The sequence below is a fragment of the Cydia fagiglandana genome, chromosome 11 (assembly GCF_963556715.1).
Source record: "Cydia fagiglandana chromosome 11, ilCydFagi1.1, whole genome shotgun sequence".
NCBI lineage: Eukaryota > Metazoa > Arthropoda > Insecta > Lepidoptera > Tortricidae > Cydia > Cydia fagiglandana.
This window is the reverse complement of record NC_085942.1, coordinates 18,599,396-18,617,588: the sequence shown is the minus strand read 5'-3', so window position 1 is coordinate 18,617,588 and position 18,193 is coordinate 18,599,396. Positions and strand designations below refer to the sequence as shown.

Below are 18,193 nucleotides of genomic sequence, written 5' to 3'. Positions count from 1 at the left end.
TACTAGGTTTTGTAAGACATTTTTAATGCCCCCTCTAAATATTGTTTATTTATTATATATAATGTAATAAATTAATTGAATATTTATCTTTGATTAGTTATATGACTCATATACGACTTATAACTCGTAAGCCGACACGATACGGCCGCCATTACCCTGATCATCACCCAGTAGCTATAAGACGGTCATGTTTATGACTGTTGTATGGCATTTTAGCAATTTAACAGCTGTAAAAAGCTGATGTTATGACTAGTTGTACAGTAGTAACTCATAAAGCTTTTCTATGACCAAAGTGCTGTAAGATGTCATATTGAAGTTGTAAATCCGGGAAAAGGTCATGGTTAAAACTTTTATACGACAATGACTAAATTGCTTTATTACTATGTTATACAAACGTTTGTACAACTGTGATTTAAGCACAATTTGCTTTAAAACTAAAGTGCTGTAAAAATGACATTTATGCAACGTCACGTTGTAAACCTTGCTTATTTACGACGCATCTACGATTAACCAGTCGTAAAAGGTTCAGATCTTATGACCAATTTGTTAGTTGGGTCTATCAGTAATACAGAAAAAAGCTGTACTATAGCTGCCATTTATTCATTTGGTTTTATAATACCCTTACAGACAGAAGTTATATAACTACTATTCTTATAGGAGAGTAAGATTACGCCATAAGAAATAGCTTTAAAACGGGGTTGACAGATACATTTGTACAGCTACAAGTGCCAAGTGATACTACAATACAGCCTGTATACAGCTTTTACGATAAAATTAGCTAGTAGTGTTTCACAACACTTAATGTTTTAAAACGGAGTTAACAGATACTTATGTACAGCTAAAAGTGCCAAGTGTTACTACAATACAGCCTGTATACAGCTTTTACGATAGAATTAGCTTGTAGTCTCTCACAACACTTTTAGTTTTATAGTAGATTTTTTATATTCTGATAAAGCACCCCATGCTTCCGCAGAATCCTTTATAATGATTTTATACAGCTTGAGCTGTATAATGTCTGTAAAGTACCTTTTATACAGCTTTAATCTTTTCTGACACTCTTATACGTCCCTTAAATCACTCTAAGTTCTTAATTGGCTGCTATATTGATGTTGCCGACACTTCCATGCTACTTGGGAGGTACTTACTGGTATTGATATAGTATTGTTAGAAATTGGGCATTTTATTATTTTAGTAAGCATTTAATTTTCATAATGAGGAAAAAATATCATATATATAGTCACCTACATCTATCGATAAGGCTATAATGAGATACCTATTTGTATTGAAACAATCTTTTGATTAACTTCTTGTGTATGATGGAACCAGACCGAATTTTCAGCAAATTTTTACCATTTTTATCGAAAACGATATTTTCCTTTCTATACAGCAAAACCGAGGTTTGACCCCACGATTTTTGACTATAACACACATGTGAAAGGTTAATTAACCCCAAAGAAAGAATAGGTGATCCTTATCTACCTTACATAATTAAAGATATTCATGTTACCTCACAAAAAATGCAAAAAAATATTAATGCGAAACTAGTCCATTAGCGAAAAGAAAGTAGACAAATGATCAAATCATTAAAAAATCTTGATACAAATAAGCAAGTTTAAAATTACACAAACCAGTGAAAATTACACCTGACATAATATCACGCAATCGTTAAGGCGTAAAAATCAGTCACTTCCCGTAAAAAAAAACTTGATGACTTTTTAATTTATTTGGGATCCGTCGGTCCGTGCCTACTAATGACGAAAAACGAGAAAAAAGGGAGTAACGGTATTTCAGACGGAGACAGGGGACAAAGTTGCCGTGAGCAAAAAATACAACAAACATCGGGGCCTTGAAAGGCTTTTGAATGTGATTAAACGGTGTTAACAATTTTGACTTATAATTTAAGCGCCACTTGCACCGGATTCCACTCCGGGGTTAAGTAAAACCGGGCAAGTGCGAGTCGGACTCGCGCACGAAGGGTTCCGTACCATAAAGCAAAAAAAAAACGGAAAAAAATGCAAAAAGAAAACGGTCACCCATCCAAGTACTGACCACGTCCGACGTTGCTTAACTTTGGTCAAAAATCACGTTTGCTGTATGGGAGCCCCACTTAAATCTTTATTTTATTCTGTTTTTAGTATTTGTTGTTATAGCGGCACCAGAAATACATCATCTGTGAAAATTTCAACTATCTAGCTATCACGGTTCGTGAGATACAGCCTGGTAACAGACAGACGGACAGACGGACGGACAGACGGACGGACGGACGGACAGCGAAGTCTTAGTAATAGGGTCCCGTTTTACCCTTTGGGCACGGAACCCTAAAAATGAGATGGAAATAAGTACCTAACTAGTTAAATTGGTACCTAGTAATAGTATTTATAAGTACATATAGTTTTATTCTTCCTCCTCGATTCCTGATGACTGAGGGTCGCGACCACATGAGGTCGTTATTTTGTGCACCAAGGCTCTCCATTCTGCACGATTTTCCGCTTTCCTAATAATAGGCGCCTGCCTAATATATTGTTTTATTATTGGGGTTATAAACAGCGTCAGTCTTTCCGTGACTTTCCGTTTCTTTTGTCAACTCAGCTAAAACGTCGGAATTTAAGGTAAAAACAATGAAATTATATCGCGGTAGGTGTTTGTGTAATTAAATACAGGTACTTATTAAAATTAACAATTGATACGGATCTCATGTGAAAATGATAATCGCATTAAACTCGCACGTGCACGATAAGGCTTATGGTCAGATACACACAACTGTATATTATGTTATCTACTCGTAGGTATATCGTCCACATCGATAGGCAAAACTCGGCACCGAATCTAGCTTCACTAGAGTTAGACTAAGTCTGCTACAATTTCGATAGCATGCGCAGTGCAAGTGTTATTTATACGTCATAGTTTCATAGAAGCTTGACGTTTAAAATAACACTGGCACTGCGGGTGCTATCAAAATCGTTGCAGACTTTTCTTGGTCTAACTCTATCCACTTCTTTTGAAAATACATTAATAGATATACGTAAAATTTACATTTTTTTCAATAATATAGTCAAGTGTGCCTTTATCAACGTTCACATGTCTACTGTTCTTTTGAATACTGATTTAAGTCACAAGTCAGACGTTGAACACTGTATCTTATGATCAATGAAGGTACAAGTAGTCAAAGTTATAAGCTCCATATTTCTAGACGACTTTGAATTCTTCTGAACATTTTTGCGAAGTATTTAGTTTAGCAATTTACTGGCATTGCATCATACTCGTAGTCGATTCAGTAAAATCGTTTCACTGCGGAATAGCATTCATTACAAACTTAAAAGAATCAATGTAATACCACCCATTTTTACGTCAACCCATCACTATACCTAACTCCCGTCCACCATACGACGGTGCTCCATTCACAAAACCACCACTATCTGGTGTTATCTCGAGGTCGCCCTTTGCGGAAGCGCGGGTTATCGCCGGCCAAAAGTCACGCGATAGCGACGTTATGGAATTAGATTTCGAGTGTCACGTCACGTGTCCCATTGATTTGTTTGAGATTTTGAGTGAGGTTTGTTCGTTATGTTTGGTTTTGCGAGTGAGATTAAAGAGTTTCATAATCTGGACAAAAACTATTGAAAGAGTCGCCATTGCCAGATACGGCATGTAGTTTTACTTAGTGGCTTTGTTTTATGTAAATTACATATTCAATGTCTCAAGATAAATATTAAATAATGTGTCTTCATATCGAAGTACCTAATGTTGTCAAGTTCAAAATGTGGTGTCAAGGCGTGGCGATATTCAGAAGTAACGCCTAACGTTAAGTATCATGTCATGTTACGTCAACATATCGCTTATAAGTCTTATAACATCATCTCATTGCCGCTGTCCGTCATCTCTTTAATTCATGTCATCGTTTGCGAGATAATTACATTGCAATTTGACCTCTTAAAATTTTCTGGAGCAAGAAGCTTGTGTCTATAAAAATTGTCTGGAACTGTAGCTTACTCGTACCTCGTGACACCTGAAGAAGACTTATACTTAGATGGAGCACATAACATATGTGATCCCAATAGCTAATTATTTAGAGGAACAGTGCTGATTAATTACAGCTGTGGCCACGATTACCCTTAAGCATGTAAATTACTCGTAAAAATATTAACAAAGGTTTACGAGATTCCAGACATAAAGTGCATGGCTAATAAACTGCGAAATTTATATGTATAGATAGTCCATATCATCACGAGCACACAACCCAATAGTCCAATAGTCCACGTGCGGCGAATCTTAATTCTCTTGACGTTGCGTTGGGGGCGTTTTTATGTGATAAGTTGATATCACGCGCAAACTGACCTTTGGGTGTATCATTCCTCAGCAAAAAAAATATCACGACCTTTTAGATTTATTCGTTTACAATGTTGAATTATTCGCTTTAATGAAGAAATATAATTAAGTATTTGATGAGCAGAGCAGACGGGCCCAGTGGCAGACCAAAACATAGATCGTGGGACGACCTCAACGCATTGCCCAGCGACTAGCAAGAGATGGCGTGATGATTGACGGAAAAAAAGGGGAGCCATTTGCCCAGCAGCGAGACTAAAAATAGATTATTAAAAATATATACTCTGTATATGTACTCTGGAGTACCAAGTGGTCGAAGACCGTCTGGACGCCCTCCGCTGGAAAGACGAAGTGCAGAAAGACCTTAGCGAACTCGGCGCCGTCGACTGGACACAAACGGCTTTGGACAGTATGGCATGGCGGTGTTTGTTGTCGGAGCCCAAGATCCATCACTTTGGGTCGTTGCGCCACAGCAGTAGTGGTAGTATGTATATGTTTTAGCCGCAAAAGCTGAAGATACCAGTTAGATTCCGGTCTCGGTCAAGGTTTCTTTTTTGTGTATGACATCTATTTCAGTTTTCGCGCATTGGACTGGTGTTCGCAGCAACACTTACTTAAATGACTTACTTAATCATTAATGATGCTACTAAATTGGAGCTCAAAAGGTTAAAGTTCGTCGCAATGACAGGGCTTTCTTCCACGAATTTAAATACTCTCGTACGAATAATTCGCCAATTACTGCACTCCAAGAACCAGCTCCTTTTCGCATTCCGTAACAGTTTTGTCAAAAGTTGTTGACCTATTGGTAGCTGCATACAAGCACCAATTTCTCATATCGATATTTCTTACAATCTCATTTTAAACCTTATAAGAATGAGCAAAAGGTTGATTATCTCATGTTCTTAAGGATCAGAAAATATCGAAAGAGTTTTGGTTTCTTTTACATTCCTCCAAGAACGAACTTTCTTAGCTGTAATTGAAATCGAGATCACGTTTGTGGGGAATCGATTAGTGAGTAAAAAATGTTGCTGGATTTTGTTATCTTCGAACTGATGCAATTAATGTAAAAACAGTAACACTCTTAACTGTCCATCGGTGGACCTTATGCATTTTGTGACAAGGTTTACGAACTGTCAGTTAACAGTGGGGGCGATAATATGATGTATACAGTCCTGTTTTTTTTTAAATATTGACACATTCTCAATTTTTATATTTAATAGCGACTCGCCCCGGCTCGCACTGGTAAACTTTTACAACAAATTATATACCTAAACCTTCCTCAAGAATGAAGGTGAAATGAAAATTCGATCAGTAATTTTTGCGTTTATCGCGAACATACAGACCGACTGACGCCGCAGCGGCCTTTGTTTTATAAAATTTAGTGATAGCGATGTACAGTCAGCCTCTAGGAAAACTGATAACCTACTGAGGTTTAGGGTTGTGACTGACTGTATTTAAGTGACTTAATATCTATAGCCATTTGACTCAAACCGTGCAAATATACAGGATGTTTGGTACATCATTTGCCAAATTAAATAAATTAAATAAAAAAGCAAGTAAAAAAATTTTTTACTTGCGTAGTAGTAAAAAAAACCATGGCCCTTTTTGTTTTTCTAGGCATGAGAAGATAGCAAATGATTCAACCTATCTGCCGTTTTAATTTGGCAAACAACACCCTGTATAATAACTTCGTAAGAAAAACTAATACCCGCATTTACTATAAAAAGACCCCAATTAAAAGCAATACCATAACAAAATAGCTACTCTGCTCCTCCAAGTCGGGTCCAGAACAAAGAACCCGATAAAAACTAATAAAGAAAAACATTCAAAAGCACGTAGACTTTACGAGCGGCAATCAAAAATGAACAAAACGAAGATTAAAGCTAATCACTGCCGCCCATGAAATGCTTATTGTATTTTTAAATACACCTTTATACGAATTTGATTAGTACATTGAAGTTTAATTCAATAAACTCGGTGAAAGCAAATAAACAGTTATGATTAACGATGGTAAAACGACTTGTACAGTAGGCGTAACATCACATCCACAAAACTACAACACTAAGTCAGATATACAACTAAATTTGAACTTTATATTAAAGAATTTAGGTTCAAATTTCAACGTGTTGTGCTGGCGTTTACGTCACTTGATCTGAGTACTCACAATAAGCATAATGAAGAGGTTACGTGCCGGCGTGTGATTGACAAGTTAAAAGCTAATATTGGCGTAAAATACATCCGAATTGTTAGCCTTGTATGTGTATAAATAAAACGGTGTCATTAAACCGGGGTGACGCAAAACTACGACATTGGAAAACATGGTTCAATAATCTCCAATTACAAATTGATCAGTAAAGTAACCAATCATAGGGTCACTAGACGCTTTAAATGAAACTCGCTCAGTAAAAGCCTTAATAATATCTTGCTTTGATGACCAAGATAGTATAATTGTCAAATAATACAGATGTCGGAAGTAAATTCCATTCCTTAGAATTCTTCAAAAGCAACTACCAAGTGAGAATAAATGGTACGTTTACATGCGACAATCTAGGCAATTTACACTATGATCTGATGTTCTAGTGGAAATAAGCCGCGCCGTTTCAGAGCAAAACTTTCCAAATTGTGTTCAACAGAATTACCGCCAATAGGCAAGCGTATCTTGACATGTCTCTGTTATTATAATTCAACAGTCAAATAGAGCGTCTGTGAGCTTGGAGCTCAACTAATTCCAAATACTCTAACTGATCTTAGTGGTTAGTATAATGTAATTAATGCCTAAATATTTAATGTCTTGCAGTGGCGGCGCGTCTAGATTTTTCGTAGACAAGCCGTAGCTGAGTTGCCCTTCCTTTTCTTCATAAATTTAAAGAAAATGGCTCAAGACCCTGAATATCAGACAAGTCGATAGGAATCGAGTTCTATGGACGCTCCGCCACTGATGCCTTGAGCAATTGCGAACTTTGGATTTTGTACACATATTGTTTATAACATAATTATATTCTACTGATAGAAGTACAAAAGAGATACGCATAACGTGAAATTACTTTTGCTAGACATGTTTAATATTTGACCAGTAAAATCGGAAATGTATTATACCTATATATATCGCGTTGGCAACAATATATAGGTATGTTTCAGCTTGATATGTTCTATAGTCCATACTAACTATTAATAGACTATTAATATAACTTATTGCAACGGCTTAAGGTACATTGATGATCAGTTCAGAGTGATGGTATAGTTCAAGGAAAACTGATTATGCGAGATGACTGGATATAATGACAAATGTATACTAAGGATAAGACCGAGGTCAATTTCCAGTAAGTTATATTTTTTACGACTTCCGCCACATCTACGTACAGATAAAGTCACCAAGACCACAAGATCAGGGCCCAGGCGTGTGTTCACACTGTGAACTGAACTGTATGAATGACAAATTTGTCAAATTGAAAAGTGTGAGGGACGCTCTTTAGAGTTTTTATGAAAGCTATACCTACTGCCATCTGATCTTGCAACTGAGAAGGAAAACTAGACCGTATTAGGATTAGTCCGGTTTCCTCACGATGTTTCATTTTAAGTTAGGTAGATTTATGACAGGCAAATGGCACATAATATTTTGTAAAATTTCTAAAACTCATTCGTACCAATGAGCCGGGGTTCTTCCCGCGGCTTCCTATTTGGAAGCCGCTCTGCTTTTCTTTGCAAGGGAGTCAAATTTCTATGCATGAGGGTCAATGTCTCCAGCTACAAAATATTTACTTTTTTGCATTTCTTTTCGAACAGTTTTTTTTTTTTTAAATCTTTATTTAGAAAAAGAAAGGCCTTCGTCGCTGTGCGATGATGCCGGCCTCATAAGAATTACATAATTATGATTAATGTCTACAATTTAACAATTTGTTTATTAAGTGGTACAATTTAATAGTCTGCTTAGATGTAGGTTTAGACAGCAATATATTACATACGCCAACGTCCGTTAGGTTAAGTTTGGCTTGCGTTTCAAATGCCCTGCGGTCGGCTCCGATCCGAGCACACTCCACCAATGCGTGGTAGGTATCTTCTCTTACCCCACAGCTTGAACAGTTTGGAGAATCCACTACTCTCATAAGGTGCCCGAACACATTAAGCGGTATGTGCCCGGAGCGCAGTCGCATGCTCGTAACAACAAGTTGTCTGTTTAGCTGAGCGTCATAGAACCAGGGTATCTTCGGTGGTTCACTAACTAGAGTTTTATACCATATGCCTTTCTCTTTCGACCTCCTATCGAAGTGATCCTTCCAAATTTCAAAACATTTTATTTTGACTTCTCTTAGCAAGTCGGTAAAGAAAGGCATACAGTTTACAGAAATACCTTCGTCCACTCCAATTTTAGCAAATATATCCGCAACTTCGTTACCCACGACATTAATATGTGATGGAACCCATTGGAATTGTATATTCTTGCCACTATTTAAAAGCTTTAAATATATATCCAGAATGGTGTAAGCTACGGGGAGACCTCTGTCGCCAGAGGTACATCGAGCTAAATGTTGTAGCGCGCTCTTCGAGTCACTGAGCACTACAAAATTTGTCCCATTACACGACTGTATGTATGACAACGATTCAGTAATTGCGTATAGCTCTGCCGCCATTATAGAAATCCTATTGTTTAATTTGAAAGCTGCTGTGGTATTAGTTTGAGGATCGTAAAATGCCGCTCCGACCGCGTTTCCCATCTTTGACCCATCAGTGTAAATCTGAGTGAACTCATTGTACTTTTTCCAAATGGTTTTTATAGTTTCCCGTAGTAGGTCCACCGAGCTATAACCCTTTTTAGGTCCCTGGACATTATCTATTGTGAGGCATATTCGTGATTTTATATCTATGTTTGTTACCCACGTAGAAAGTGAAAACATTTCCAGCATGCGAGAACACTGAATTGCTTCATTAGACAGCTCATTATGTACTAAGACCAATAGGGGCTTCTTTTTGGTATTCCAATACGGACTACGGTGACATACAGACGCAAGGTTAGCTATAATGGAAATACTCTCACTATTTTCGATCGATTTTGCCTTTAACCAAAATTTTGATGCGAGGTACTTTCTTCTTACTGACAACGGTGGAAGACATAATTCTGATTCCATAACGTGTATTGGGCTGGTTTTTATAAAACCTCCAACCACTCTCATAGCCTGGTTTTGGACCCTATCTAGCTTATCCAAATTGGTTTTAGAACTGTTATCAAAAAGAAAGCATGCAAATTCCAACCGGCTTCGGATAATTGAAATATATAGTCTCCTTAAGTGCATAGGATGAACCCCCCATGAAGAACCTGCCAAAACGTGGAACACATTTAAAAATTTTCTTAATTTCTGGCACATGTCGTTAACCTGTTTATTCCACCTTAAAGATTGGTCTAACCATAGTCCTAAGTATTTAACTGTCGAAACATTTTCTAGCCTAACATCTCCTATGTTTACATCAACTTGACGTCGGGTCCTGCCTCTTGAGAAAATACAAACTTTGCTTTTGCTTGGTGATACCTGTAAGCTAACCTCTTCCAACAGTTGTGACATTTGATCTACAGCCCTTTGAAGTGTTATTGTCATAAATCTTAAGTTTTGTCCTGATACGTATAACACAAAGTCGTCAGCATATTGCGATATGTATACATTATTTATCCTCCTACAAATGTCCGTAGTGACTACATTAAATAGAATCGGAGACACTGGATCTCCCTGTGCTATTATTATTAGCTTTATTTCCAGAAGTCCAAGCTACTAGCCATTACTTTAACATATCGAGCTCGTTGATAAAAAAACAAACTGGTTACAAGCAAAAACGTTTTCAACACATTTCTCATACACGATGATTGAGGCCATCGACCCGAAGATCAAATAGACTTGAACCTGCGACCTCAGCGTCCGGGGGGTTAAGCTTCTTGAAAGCACCTACAAAAACTCTTAATGAATTTGTGGTCGTTTTTTATTGTGAATTTAGTTTAAGTATGCTTATCCGACCATATGTAAATTATTTTATACGTCTGCGGTTTGTCTAATGTACGGTACATGAGGATCGTTAAAAGAAATTTGAAAAACCCTAACCACATGAAGATACCTAGTAATATGTCACTCAAACTGAGACGAATCATACCTATTAAATTTTCGAAGGCGGGTCAGGATGCAAAGCATGAAATAAGTTTTTGGCAAAAATTTCATTTTTGGTACAAGCTTTTAGCGCTAACTGTACTTTTCTTACGACAGACAATAACTAATACTCATCGAGACAATTCTAAAAACCCCTAACACAATTATAATTGTGGTACGGTGGTACAAGCTTTTAGCGCTAACTGTACTTTTCTTACGACAGACAATAACTAATATTCATCGAGACAATTCTAAAAACCCCTAACACAATTATAATTGTGTTAGGGGTTTTAGGTTGCGTTGTTTTATCACAGAGTTCATATGGCCACCTCCTGTCTCCATCATCCAGACCAGCTCGATGGTACCATAATATTGCATTGTCATCTGATTTATACATGCATGCAAAATTTTAGCTCAATTGGAGACCGGGAAGTGGATCAAATTTAACTTGCAAGATTTGATTACAGACAGCGGCCAGGTGAAACTAAATAAAAGCATGTAAAATGCGTGCTAGGGAGGGGAAGAGTCACAATCGCGATCGATGGAGCTAAAATGGAAACTTTCTTAGGTATAAATTTTCTATAAGTAGTCTATTTCACAACTTAGTAACAACTACGGCTCTACTGAGTCCTATATTTGTTAGACGCTATAGTTACTTAAAAAACAATATTTTATATTTTCGTGAGTAGAGTAAAAAGCAAATATTTATACGTCTCGGCCACGACATTGAGCGACTTGCGACGGCGGCAGCGACAACTAGGTTGGAGCGAGATACAGCGATCGGAATGTCCACCTATGGTTGTCGCTGCCGCCGTCGCAAGGCGCTCAATGTCATGGCCGAGCCGATACCGTCGCAACGCAACCAAATAAATTAACATGACTTACGAGTCTGGACATCAAGCGCACTTTGTAGTCTGACCTCTGTACCGTGAGTCAAGCGCGGACACTACCCTTCCAAAAATGCTAATGACAGCAAATATTTATGTCGACGAGTAAAAAACTTTTTTTAATGATCAAAGAACATTTAGTCCAAATTTTGTATCCATTAACACAACCAAATAAATCAGCATGACTTGTCTGGACATTCAGTGCACTATGTGTTGAACTCTGTAGCGGACACACTTCCAAGAACGGATGCCACAATCGGCTTTACACTTGTTCTATATTACCAGTGCCATGTTTATCAAAAGCTTGTAACTTGTAATACAAGTGGAAGTCCCTTACTAACTAAAGCTGTCAAAAAGGGACTCCGCTTGTATTACAAGTTACAAGCTTTTGATAAACAGGGCACTGATAATTGTACTTTAACAGCAAATATTTATATTAACGATTAAATATTCGATAATCAAAGAACACAAATTTTGCAGCAACTAACACAATCGAATAAATTGGCGTGACTTGTCTGGACACCAAGTGCACTGTATGTTGAACTCTGTACCGTAAGTCATGCGGACACACTTCCAAGAACGGATGCCCCAATCGGATGTACACTTGTTCTATTACGAGATAATTGTATCATCTTTATCAGCTAATATTTATATTAATGAGTAAAATATTCGATAATCAAAGAACATTATTAAGCTCAAATTTTGCAGCAACTAACACAATCGTATAAATTAACATGACTTGTCTGGACACCAAGTGCAATAATGTTGAACTCTGTACCGTGAGTCAAGCGGATACACTTCCAAGAACGGATGCCCCAATCGGATGTACACTTGTTCTATTACGAGATAATTGTATCATCTTTATCAGCTAATATTATATTAATGAGTAAAATATTCTATAATCAAAGAACATTATTAAGCTCAAATTTTGCAGCAACTAACACAATCGTATAAATTAACATGACTTGTCTGGACACCAAGTGCAATAATGTTGAACTCTGTACCGTGAGTCAAGCGGACACACTTCCAAGAACGGATGCCCCAATCGGCTTTACACTTGTTTCATTGCCAGCGAATTACGAGTATATTATCTTTAACGATAGGCCACTGTTGGAAGAGATTTAACTTCCTAAGACCCTGCTTACAATTTTATGTACATATTCCAAAATCTATTTTGAACTAAAATTGTGTAAGTAATGGTTCTAATTTGAAGAACAAAACAATTGCTTCTGGGTCTCGGGAGGTTAATATGAATGTACGGTTAATTTATTACATTGCTTACGCTTCTTTGGAAAAGCTAGACATAAGTCCGTGTTTTCTGTTGGCAATATACTCGAGTATGACTTCAAGGCTACCGTTATGTAGCGAAATCTTACAAAATACCTTACATCGGATTAAGTCTATCATGTGTTGATGTACGAGATTATTATTAGTTTACTTAAATATAGATATGAAGGGTCCACTTTGGTAAATAAACACAAAAGTCATTCATAAGTTCAAACAAGTTTTAATCGCGACTGATGTAAGGGCGGTTTTAGACTAGCGTTTTATTATTTTTGGAAGTTCGTGTACGCGTCTACATATTTAGACCAAATGTAGCGAATTATAGCACTCGTGTAAGCGCGTAGTGCGGCAACGACCGTACAAAAAAAAAACGCAAATGTGAACGCTCTAAATGTTACTCAATTATCATAATTGAGCCAAGACTAGATGCTAATCCTTGAAATAATTTAGGCAGCAAAGCGTGCCACACAATATTTTGACAAAATAAGTGACGTCAGCCTGATATTCGCATGATGTACGCATATGTACGTTAATATCCGTCCATCGTCCGTCCATCTGTCGTCCGTCCCACGAGATGACACTAAATAGGACACATTAATCAACCATGATAAAAGATGGCGGAAATAGACAGATCATGTGTCGTATTAGCCTGAATAACATGTGCGAAACATGTCCGGATACAAATAGACTGGAAAAATATATATCCTCGACAATTATGTTGTTGAGGATGGAACTGATGTATCAAAATTGTCGTAAGATTTGATTACAATGACTTCATATTTGTAATTACGCACTATTCGAGTTTAGTGCTTTTTTAACTTTAAAAATCACATGCATAATTTTCTCTGAAATTGAGATTAGACGGTATAAAATCCGGAAATTGTAATGAATTATGTCAGTGACATATTTATTATTAGCCGTTACTACATCTTAGGTTTACGTACCGACTTAGGGGCCACTGGACTGTCCAACGCTTTACTTAACAAAACTCGTATGGTATTAGTAAAGTCCACGTCAGTTACGTCCTTCTGATAAATAAAGACAGCTGAAGAGCCATAAAACAATGCGTAGGTCTCGAGACGTCCTTGCCGCGGTTTAGGTCACCGTGTGAATCAGACATTCGCCTAATATGTAGATATGTTGGTTTAACGATCTTAACTTTCCGCAAAGGAGTTATAATATTGGTGACTACTGACCAAGGTGGTGAAACTGATTACGGACCTAGCCAGGATGACAATTGTTGATAGAAAATACCAATCGAAACTTAAATAAAGAATGGAAATAGCCAAGTGACTTTTCTTAGGATTTGCCATCCCAATACATTTTTTCTATTCGATGTACGATTGTCGTCTTGGCTAAGCACAAACGAGACATATTAGATATCATAACAAACACATATAAAGAATAAAGTGCCACGAAATGGCCTCATCTCAGCATGTTGCTGGTGACTTTCAGCGCTGCATGAGAATCTTCCGATGAGAGTGATGAGACCATCAAGTGAGAAGAACTTTGTTTACTTGGTTGTTTACTTTAATGTACTTACATAAATAATTCACATGTCTGGACTGAAATCTGAAACAAAACAAAAAATGTTATAATTATTTTCATGGGTACGATATAATTATTACTTATTCATGATATTGATAAAAATCAGATTATTTTTCAAATGCGCACCATACAACTTATTTTAACCTCCCACCTGCTCGGTTTCCGTCCGCCCAACAAGACATTTCCCTCAGATTAATATAGCAGTATGATAATAGATCAGTCAAAAAAAAAAGTTGGCAGTGCTTCAACGAGTGTAACGAACTATAGCCCTTGAACTTGTCTTGGTCATTCAACACGTGCCGATTACTGCAATTTGAGTCTTGATTATAGTTCGATTAGGTTTATAATTGTAAATGCTTGACTGTCGTTTGAGGCAGTTTCGTTTTGAGGTGATGGAGCGATTGTGACAAGGAAGGAAGCACTTCCTCAGTCCGGACACGATCGTCTGTTTATGAGGAGCATACCTAATCGATTCTTACATAATGTGCGTCGTTATGACGTATTTGTAGTCGACTGGACGGATGATGTTATGTTAAATAGTTGAAGGAATAAAAATACATTGTTGTTTGGTAATTTAATGAGTACTAGGTACAGTCGGTGATATAACCACTTAAATTGAGGCACTTACTGTACTAACCTACTTACTTGTAGGGCAAATGATGCAACGAATGCTTATTATTAAGATAACGTTGCAAATGAACACATGAGCTATGTATTGGTGTCACCATTAATATATTTATATTTATAGAACCCGTTTAGATAAAGATGCGTTTATCATAAATATTGGGTCTCCAAGGTCAGATTAAGTTAAGTACATATTGTAGACAACTCTGCTGTTTTCAAAGTCTAACCAAGCGGATGAGGGTAGGCTACGAGAATTAATGAAACGATTCATACATATTTTAAGAGAGATCCCAAGTAAAAAGCTAACATTCTAGTAACAAGAACCCTTTTCTAGAGAAAGGCGTGTTCAGGTTCACATAGGTATATAAATCTGAGCGGGACAAGACAAGCGTTTGATTATGCGGCCGAGCGGTGGGCCGGGGAAATCCGGGGAAATAAATACACTACAAGTTGGACAAATGGGTTCCGACACGAGAAATATGTGTTAGAGATGGTCTTACAAGTCGGTGGTCTAGGATACGGTTACTAGATATCTTTAGTGACATTGATTCGGAAACAACAGGATTGATTGAAACAATGAAAAAGAAATTGCTTAAAATGTTCAATATTTCATACATTTTGATCCATCCGTTTCGTTAACGTCTTAGAAAAATCTATGAAAAACGGTAACGGAATGCAAATAAAGACCTTGGGAGTCCCAAGGTCTTTATTTGCATTTGGGACATTTTTTTCTCGTATCCTGATTCTGAGTAGGAATAACATAAAAATGATCAAATAAAAAAGTGTAGTGTCCAACTTTAAATAAAATGGCCCATTTTGGCTCACGGCTCCTCTTCCTGGGAATCCCATCAAGGCGCCAGAGTTCAAGAGGCAGTAAGTAAGGGCCTCTACTTCTCAGCTACACTTTACGCACAGATGATTAGAAAACTGCCAAATGCCCTTTTGCGCAAGTCAATAAATTATAGTAGTCTCTCACACTTAGTCACTCTGATGAGTAAGCAAACGGCGGATTTTTGAATAGTTGGATACTGAGTCTGATTTGAGCATTGCGTAGGCCCGGCAGGCCTTGAACTGCGATGTACTGTATGTTGGCACAAGACAGTGGCTATACTGGGCCGCTTTACATTTGCACATCTCTTGCGGTTTAGAGATCCGTAGGGAAAACAGTGGAATTGATAATGTAGTTTCATTTGGAAACCTCGTATGGCTCGTTAGTAAACTCACGTAGTTGCAAGACTGATATAAATGAATAATTGGTGGTTCAGGCATATACCTTGCGCAAAATCGCCACAAGCCACAAGAACGCCTGCTACTTTAAACATCCTGAAACCTCTGATTGTAGTAATTGCAAATTAGAGGCAGTTTCTTGCTCTCACAACTGCATTTATTCCGTCAACACATCAACTATAATTATACAAATCTTCCTTCGTCCATTTCATCTCTTATTTGCATACAGCACACATTGAAAAATTTCCTATCACTCCACCCCAACCACTTGAAGAATGATTGGCATCAATCAGCCATCATCGGCCCCATTCCTCATTTTGATTCGGCACTTGGAACCCTCGCGAATCCTCCGTGCCGCCATTTTTGCCTGCGGTATATTATTTTTGGCAGTGAGACGGTAGGGGTGAATAAATTCTACAGCATGTTTAGAATAGCCAGCACTTTATTGCCGTCATGAAAAATGCTTGCATCAATCAGTTTGCTTCCGCGGATTAATGGGAATCACGTGTTTGGCTATTTAAATATCATTTTATGCGGAAACAGTGGGTTGTGTCAGAGTTACAAGCATACTCGTATATCAAAGAGGCTCCTTGGCTGACAAAAAGTTGTCAAAATTCCAACTCAATGACGGCGGATTGGCGTTTTCAATAATCTTAAAATGCTGCTTTATGAGTAATAGCTAAAGCCACGAATACTATTAGGAACATAAGTTCAATTTCTGCTCTGGGCAGTGGAAACGATTGTAAACAAAATGAAATTAGAATGAAATTCGTGTCAGTGTAAACTTAAGGCTCCGTCACATAGGCGCGTTTAGCGGGCGGCACGTTAGCGGGGCGCGCCGCTTTTATTAAAACGCTCACGCCCTGCCTGGAATCGCGCCTGTGTGACGGAACCTTTGGCTTACACGTACTCTAGGTATATACCTTCATATAAAGGCGGGATTCCACCAGTGTGCGGCACTATGCGGCACAAGCATATTCAGTAAAAAACTGCTCGTCCCACAGTGCCGCCTACTTACTGGTGGTATCTCGCCTTAAAGTGTTTTCAAATAAAGACTGAAAGTATATCCATACATGGTTATAAATAGGAAAGAACGAGGTCACTTATGCTAAACATGTTTACCAGCCACGTCCTGAATAAATATTCATAATTTATTTACAGCGGTCCTATTTTCCCGCATTAACCTGTAATATAAGTACTCGCACGTGATATGTGAACAGACGTAATCAGGGCGCTCGACCCACGCGTTAACTGAACTGTCCTATCCTCTTTCATCTCGTGAACCTTTCAGGAAATAGGAACTGAATTTGCTTATATAGGAAATGATCTCATATTTCACAGACGAAAGGGAAAATGCTAGAGGTCAAATAAATACAATATGGTTACACATTGTTATGTCAGCAGTGTTTTGGTGGCAAGTTACTTGGGTCAAAGGAATCTTTACTGCTAATTTTAAAGGAAGATAGACGGTCGATTAAACCCATATCAAAATTATTCTAGATAACTCGAATTATACTCGTTTGGTAAATAGTCATATTTGATTATTGATTTGATATCGGATATGAGTATATGGTTATTAATAATAGACAATCGCTTTTTTAGGGTTCCGTACCCAAAGGGTAAAACGGGACCCTATTACTAAGACTTCGCTGTCCGTCCGTCCGTCCGTCTGTCTGTCACCAGGCTGTATCTCACGAACCGTGATAGCTAGACAGTTCAAATTTTCACAGATGATGTATTTCTGTTGCCGCTATAACAACAAATACTAAAAACAGAATAAAATAAAGATTTAAATGGGGCTCCCATACAACAAACGTGATTTTTGACCAAAGTTAAGCAACGTCGGGAGTGGTCAGTACTTGGATGGGTGACCGTTTTCTTTTTGCATTTTTTTCCGTTTTTTTTTTTGCTTTATGGTACGGAACCCTTCGTGCGCGAGTCCGACTCGCACTTGCCCGGTTTTTATAAATATCGTCATTGTTACATACATGTGTATAACATAAGACTAAATAAAATTCAACATTGTCCAAGCCTCAGTCGAGTGGAAATAATCTTAGAAAAGACTCATTCAAAATTCTGTATCCAAGCTATGGTGTACAATAATAAAAAATAAAATTATTTATGAATAAAATTGACATTCTGGTATTTTTTGTATTAGAACCCTTTAATAAAGTA

The 18,193-nt window shown here is 37.6% G+C and overlaps 1 protein-coding gene across 3 annotated transcripts in view; it reads right to left on the bottom strand.

Annotated features, from left to right (window-relative positions):
- LOC134669143 (mitochondrial cardiolipin hydrolase-like) overlaps positions 1 to 18,193 on the bottom strand; it is a 254,014-nt gene that overhangs the window by 38,883 nt on the left and 196,938 nt on the right. For 2 of the 3 annotated variants that reach the window (XM_063526688.1, XM_063526687.1), the window contains one exon: positions 14,163 to 14,191. The exons of the other annotated variant lie outside the window; for it this stretch is intronic. The gene's annotated coding sequence lies outside the window, so the exon portion shown is untranslated. The remainder of the gene's footprint in view (positions 1 to 14,162; positions 14,192 to 18,193) is intronic. 3 annotated transcript variants of the gene reach the window in all.